This window comes from Euprymna scolopes, chromosome 10 (assembly GCF_053919585.1).
Source record: "Euprymna scolopes isolate OS-2025 chromosome 10, ASM5391958v1, whole genome shotgun sequence".
Taxonomy (NCBI): domain Eukaryota; kingdom Metazoa; phylum Mollusca; class Cephalopoda; order Sepiida; family Sepiolidae; genus Euprymna; species Euprymna scolopes.
This window is the reverse complement of record NC_136491.1, coordinates 53,624,491-53,630,490: the sequence shown is the minus strand read 5'-3', so window position 1 is coordinate 53,630,490 and position 6,000 is coordinate 53,624,491. Positions and strand designations below refer to the sequence as shown.

The 6,000-nt window shown below is 36.7% G+C and overlaps 1 protein-coding gene across 1 annotated transcript in view; it reads left to right on the top strand.

Moving 5' to 3' along the window:
- LOC145285994 (uncharacterized) overlaps positions 1 to 6,000 on the top strand; it is a 1,089,650-nt gene that overhangs the window by 332,905 nt on the left and 750,745 nt on the right. The window lies entirely within an intron of this gene.

The following is a 6,000-nucleotide window of genomic DNA, read 5'->3' as shown; positions in this document are numbered from 1 at the left end:
GTCTAGAAATTCTTAAAGCGATATTGGGAACTATTGATTTTAATATTGATTTAGGGTTTAGATTTGATTTTAATATTGATTTAGATTTAGATTGATTGTGGGCATATAGTAGTGATTGGTTAGGTTTATGATAGGGTTCAAAGGTAGAATTCTACAGAATTAAGGTTATGTCTAAGAAATTAACAATTCTTTTATTAGGGTCGATTTTTATACTAAGTCCATAAATTTTAAATAATTTATGTAGATCTTTAATTGCTTTTTCAAAATTTTTATTAGTAGAATTAGTTATGAAAAGTGCATCATCTCTATATAGTCCTCCTTCAAGTTTGAATTGTTTATGGAGTATACAATGTATTTCATTTAAAAGGAAAAGGCCAACTAGATCAGTGACTTGAGTCGAATCCGTCGATCCCATTAAAATGTTGCAGTGGTTAGAGGTATTTTTCCTGGTCCAATATTTATTATCAAATGTTATTAAAGACTCTCTAGCTATAAGTATTAGTTTAATTTCGTCTTGAGTTATATTAGTTAATTTTCGTGCCATTAATAGAGATTTATTAAGTAGGATAGGTGATATAGATTGGTAATATGATTCAATGTCAAAAGAAAGAAATATAATGTTATGTTTATTTTGAATATATATATATATATATATATATACATATACGAATGTATATATATAAATATATATATACTAATATATATACTAATATATATATATATGCATATCTGAAATTGACACATTATACTAAAAATTATTACAACTTGTTCATACGTAGACAAGTACTTCCAAGTTCATACACATTTATGCTTTATAATAATTTTTTACTAACTATATTTATTATTTAGATTTAATGTGCCCATATTTATTTACGAAGTACTGCACATTAACTTAAAATATGAGGATACAAATATACACAGTTTCGCATTGCTTGCCGTTGAGAACTTTTTGATGACCATAGAAGTTTTAGTGAATTTCCTTTAAGGTGATTGCAATGATACAGTCATTATACTCTCTCTGTTTCTCTCTCTCTCCCTTTCTTTCTCTCTTTCTCTCTCTCCATATATATATATGTATATATATATATATATATATATATATATATATTTGTTTTAAGTCGTCATTGCTTATGCTGAACAAAACACACTCTCTCCATTAACATGGTATGTACAGGTGTGCATGTGCCACGCGTTAGATGATAAAACGGTCGCAGGATTTTCTTGTAAGAGTGTTCCATCTCCTAGATCAGTTGTGAGCAAACATTAATGAGCCTAGTCTACCCTGGTAAGCTTTCTGTGCAGCTGAGTACCATACCAACTATTTATTTGTCCTTGACTCCAACTATTAGTTCAGTCTAGTGGACACAATGTTTATCGATTCTGTACCAACACCGTCCCCTCACAAAGTTCGGCAGGCCTGCTGAGACCAGTCGCCAGGGTATTACTCTTGGAGTTTGCAAGTGAGAGATTTAGTAGATGAGTGAGGACCAGTGATCTCTGTCCACCCTACTGGGTGCAGCAGCCAAAGAGCCAAAAGTACTGCCTCTACCCAGAGCCCCCTATACCCTTTAAAACAAATCAAAGTGCCAGTTTTTTTAGTGAACCATTTTCACTCATTTAAGCCTAAGGTTTGGTACATCGATATGTATTTTTTTGTTTTTAACTAATAATAAATCAATATAACCCTGTCGCGATGATAGGATTGTGACGGGAACAGGTGAAGGATGTCACTGGTAGTGTCTAGCATGAACATTGCACATAGGTGGTGGAAGGTAGATGGTCGTTTTCCACAACATCCGCAAGTAATTGTGTGATTCGTGTCCTCCTTTCATAACAAATCAGCCCTTTATAGAATGGCACTGCTTTCCTCTTCATGTGGAAGGGTCTATAAAAGGTAACCTAAATGGTTTACTTGCTCATGTCCCTGCCATCAAGTGCAGATGTCTGGGCATCCAATATTTTCACCCAAATCAAGAATAGAAACAAAATACATGAAACAAATATGTTCATTGCTATTTGGAATGTAAGAACACTCCGGGATACCAAATAGAACCCTGAACGAAAAACCGCTATCATAGCGCGTGTGTTAAGGCAGCATAGAATTTCTGTTGCAGCTCTTTCTGAAACTAGGTTTGCTGATACAGGACAGCTAGAGGAAGTTGAAGGTGGATACACTTTTTATTGGATTGGAAAGTAAGTTCTGAGAAACGTGAATCTGGCCGTTGGTATAAATGACAGACTTATGTACTTGCGCATTGCAGTAGGAAAGGACAAATATGCCACATTTTTGAGTTGCTATGCACCTACACTTAATTCATCTGATGAGCTAAAAGAGAGGTTTTACTCCTCTTTACGCGAAGAAATAAACAAGGTCTGTATTGTCTTGGGTGACTTCAATGCTCGTGTGGGTAGTGATACACAATTTTGGAGAAATGTCCTTGGTTCACATGGAATTGGTAAATTCAACTCAAATGGTGTTCTTTTATTGTCTCTTTGTAGTGAATTCGATCTTTTGCTCACTAATACAGTGTTTCAGCTGCCTAATTGCAAGAAAGCCAGTTGGAAACATCCTCGGTCTAATCATTATCATCTCATTGATTATGTCATTGCATGTCGTTCTGATAGACAAGGTATAAATCTTACACGCTCTTGCGGCATCGGGATATGTTGGTAAGACCATAAATTGATCTACTCCACAGACAGGATGAAAATCAAGCACCCTGTTCGATACCAACGTAATTCTTCTATCAAGAGAATTGGTGTAGGCAGGTTGAAGGTCAAGGTGATAATGCACTCATTTCAAAAGGCTACTGATGAAAAGCTGGCCTCCGTTGTATATGGGAATGTCATTGAGTCATCTTGAATTTGTAAACTAAAATTGCAGTGTATGACTCTGCTAAAGAGTCCTTAGGATATGTTTGAAGGAAAACCCAAAATTGTATTATGAAAATGGTCCAACTATCGTCCCACTGCTCAATAACATGCATCAATTACATCAAGTATGGATTACTGACAAAAATTCTTCAGTAAAACACAAGGCTTTCAGAATGGCCAAAAGGTTGTCACAATCTCGGCTCCGAAAAATGAAACAAAACTGCTGGGAGCAGAAAGCTGAAGCCTTACAAGATGCGGCGGATGTGTGTGATTTTAAATCATTCTACCAAAACCTCAAGAGGGTGTTTAGTCCAATATTTTCGTCGGATGGCATTCTCCTCACTGATAAGAAAGAAATTAATAAGTGATGGGCTGAACACTTTTCAAATGTTTTAAACAGAGAATCGACAGTGGATCGAGGAGTGATTGATGATATTCCTCAGAGGCCAACCATAAAGGCGCTTGCTGATACTCCATCCGTGTCGGAGATTTAATGGGTTGTAAAGCAACTTTCAAATAGTAAGGCTCCAGGTGATGACGGCATACCTGCAGAATTATACAAATGTGGAATCCAACTGTTAATCAGGAAACTAAGTGCCCTGTTTTCATTAATATGGAAACTTGGTACCGTGTTACAACAGTTCAAAAACGCGTTAATTATTCACCTGTTTAAACACAAAGGAAATAAGTGTGCGTGTGATAACTATAGAGGAATTTCTCTTTTATCTGTTGTATATAAGAGTCTAGCTCGTGTAATCCTAAACAGACTGAATGGTTCAATCTGTAAAACTGTGCTCCCAGAAACCCAGTGTGGTTTTAATACATTGTTTGTCACATTCGTTGACCTCACAAAGACATTTGATAGCGTCTCTAGGGGTGCCCTGTCGACTGTTTTGAGGAGGCTTGGTATTCTGGACAAGATGTTGAATGTGATTGTTTCCTTTCACTGGGGAATGGTGGCGACAGTACGATCTAACTATGAACAAAGTGAACCATTTGAAGTGTCAAATGGAACCAAGTAAGGATCTGTCTTTGCTCCGATCCTATTTGCTCTTTTCGGTTCGGTGATGCTTCAGACAGCTTTTAGGAACACCTCAGGAGGCATAGGTGTTGAGTATCGATCAAGTGGAGGATTATTTAACCAGCAACGTTTCAAGGCCAAAACCAAGACTTCTGTGCAGGCTGTGCTTGACCTCCTTTATGCTGATGACACCGCTCTTGCCACCCATAGTCTTGATGATATGTAGAACATCCTCAATAGCTTTTCCCGTGCATGTAAGACCTTCGGTCTTACAAATAGTATAAAACACACTGAAATTATTCACCAGCCAAAACCAAACGCTACGCCCTCTTCACAGTCAGTGGTATATCGCTTTGAAAACATACCTCGAATCTGTTGTGTCTGATGATGCTTAATTTGAAAAGGACACTCAATGTAGAATTAATAAAGCTAGTGAGTCATTTGGTTGGTTGCGGCACAGACTCTGAGACAGCCACGGTGTATCTCTAAAAGTAAAGGTGACAGTCTACAAATCCGTTGTTCTGCCTACTCTTCAGTATGGTGCCGAAACGTGGACCTTGTACCGCAAGCATATACATAAGTTTGACTCCTTTCATATGAGATACCTGCGTGTTATTTGCAATGTTGGATGGCAGAATCCTGTTCCGAATAATGAATTACCGGAGAGATGTGAAATCACTGGTATTGAATCATGTTTGATCAGGATACAAATGCGGGGGACGGGTCATCTTGTGAGAATGGATGACAAGAGTTGCTAAACAACCTTTTTATTGGCAACTGACAAATTCTTGGCGTTCAATAGGTAATCCCCTGTTTCGTTACAAAGATAAACTAAAAGACAACCTGAAATCTTGTTGAATTTCTTTGAGTTCCTGGGAGAGTGCAGCAGGGTATCGCAGATAATTGAGGAAGATGTGTTTCCTGGGAACCAAAGAATTTGAACAAAACCGCCTTTGACATAGGGACGCCCTTCCGGCAAATATGAAGGAAAAACACCAGAAAAAATCAGCTAAAAATGATTATGTTTGCCACTGTGGTTTAAGAGCACGTAGCAAAGCAGGGTTATCTAATCACTCGAGAAGGCATGTTTGACCGACGAGCATATGAAAGTTCACCAGCTGCGGAGAAATATGCCGGATGTCTACAAGATTGCAATTATACATGTGGTGTCACAGAGCTTAGGAGCTGCTGAAGATTGCATACTGAATCCTCATTCATCGTCTTCGATGAGAGAATCCACAATCTATCATCTATATATATATATATATATATATATATATATATATATATATATATACTAAAGTGAAAGTGTATGTGCGTATGTGCGTATGTGTGTATCTGTGTATCTGTGTGTCTGTGTGTCTGTGTACAATTTCCCTACGCAATAATTCTCTCAATTTTTAGTCTACTTAACAATAACGAAAACAATAAATTTTAAGGGGTCATAATAGAGGTCAAAGATAAAAAAATGACCTCTGCGGTCTCTTCTAAATTGCTCAGACAATTTCTGGTCTAAATATTTGAAATTGTGCATAAAGGGTATTAAGAGATAAGGCAAGCTTTTTCATCAGTTTGGGTTGAAAATTTTTAGTTACCAATATATAAATGTATGTATGTATGTCTGTTTGCATGTCTCCCTTAAACGATAGGTTTTAACTCGTCCTTTGCAGTACCGGTTCGAGTCTGCCTTCCTATTACCACTTTTTTTTTTGCTCAACATACAAATCCAAACACCTCGCCAACGCCAGGCTTAAATGCTAGTATATATATATATATATATATATATATATATATATATATATATATATATATAAAAGTGAAAGTGTGTGTGTGTATTCCCCTACGCAATAACTCTGTCAATTTTAAGCCTACAGATTCGAAATTTGATATACAGGGTACTGAGATTTGGGAAAATCTGTGTAATGCTTTTTGGTCAGAAATGTTGCTGTTTAAGAATCAAAGTTAAACGATTCGACTTTTGAGAACCCTACCAACCTACTCCTACAACTTTGGGCCTAAACACTTGAAATTTTAGATATAGGTTTCTTGAACATGGATCTAACTTAATAACTTGATTTGAGCGCAAAACAATAAATTTTAAGGGG